The 1,427-nt window shown below is 43.9% G+C and overlaps 1 protein-coding gene across 1 annotated transcript in view; it reads left to right on the forward strand.

The window, feature by feature from the left end:
- Positions 1 to 347: 347 nt before the first annotated feature.
- Positions 348 to 1,427, forward strand: part of fam83b (family with sequence similarity 83 member B) — a 9,177-nt gene continuing 8,097 nt past the window's right edge. The window contains exon 1 of the mRNA XM_030379657.1: positions 348 to 459. The gene's annotated coding sequence lies outside the window, so the exon portion shown is untranslated. The remainder of the gene's footprint in view (positions 460 to 1,427) is intronic.

Genomic DNA, 1,427 nt, shown 5'->3' on the forward strand with positions numbered 1-1,427 from the left:
TTTTTTGTCATTTCTTGCATGGATACTTTTAAAATCGAGCTTACGCTGGCGGGATTCTCCAAATTGCCTTCCCTGGCTTTAACTTCGGACTAAGCTCCCTGGTCAACGCTGAAAGGACAGTGATCGAGGTTGTGCAACATCTGCCTGGCCGTGTGTACAATGTCATTATGCAAGCGATGAAGTCATGCCAAGTCTGGCTGCGGAACCGCAGAGAAATCCCAGATCTTACTGTAACACCCAAAGGAAGCTTTTGTAATCGTCTTGTAATTCCAAATTACACAAGCTTCCTTTGAATGTTCCTCCCAGCGAACGCTGACGAATGACAAGCAGAAAGAAGGGTGCCATTTAATATCCTGTCCTTATCTCATTGGACGTATACTGCTACGAACAGGAACCCACCGAAAGGCATGAAGACTAAACACAATTACATTCTATATGGAGGGAAATGATTAAAGACTGGTAAGCGCTACTGCGATTAAGCCCTGTACCTTAGTTTGATAGATGGATCGATAGTGTCTTCTAAATACCGATGTGATTAATGATCACACAGGATAACTGCAAAACACTCTCATTCATTCCCTTTGAGGCTTTCAATGTACACATCTCCTCACTGCTATACATCACCCTCTGCATGTCCTATTGACTTGGCTGTCTATGTAGCTGGGCATGGACTTGCAGGATCAAAGGTAGAAATGGCAAGCCGGTATACATCAATGTCAATCGCTTATGGGTTTGAGGGAGCAGCCAGAGAAGCATAGGATGTGGAACTGTTTCCTATGTGATCACACAGCAGAGAAAGAAATGCCTGCGACTCCTGACTGCTAGTTCCTATCCTTCTCATCTCACTCTCTTAGTCCTCTCCTTCCTCCTCTATGCAGGTTTTCTGATTCTTCTCGTAACAATTCAACATGGTTCCCTTTTTTTACTTTCACATGGAACATGATGGACACACTGGGTGTTCTGTAATCATGTGTCACACTGATTGGGGCGTGTGTAGGAGTGGGATTGAACTTTTGACTGAAATGGAAGGGTTTTGTAATCCTGGAGACCTAGAGTTATTACTCTGCCCTATAATTGGGATATTAATAGTAGTTATCCTCACAGAAAAGGCTAACCTATTATTGAAGTAAAACGTGGATTTGAATTCACACTTCCTAATTACAGTATTGAGATTGCGTGTGTGTGTGTGCGTGTGTGTGTGTGTGTGTGTGTGTGTGTGTGTGTGTGTGTGTGTGTGTGTGTGTGTGTGTGTTTGTGTGTGTGTGTGTGTGTGTGTGTGTGTGTGTGTGTGTGTGTGTGTGTGTGTGTGTGTGTGTGTGTGTGTGTGTGTGTGTGTGTGCGTGTGTGTGTGTGTGTGTGTGTGCGCATGTGAGATATGTGTATGTGTGTGTGTGTATGTGTGCAGGTAAACATGCGTGTGTTTGTAT

This window comes from Gadus morhua, chromosome 15 (genome assembly GCF_902167405.1).
Source record: "Gadus morhua chromosome 15, gadMor3.0, whole genome shotgun sequence".
Lineage (NCBI taxonomy): Eukaryota > Metazoa > Chordata > Actinopteri > Gadiformes > Gadidae > Gadus > Gadus morhua.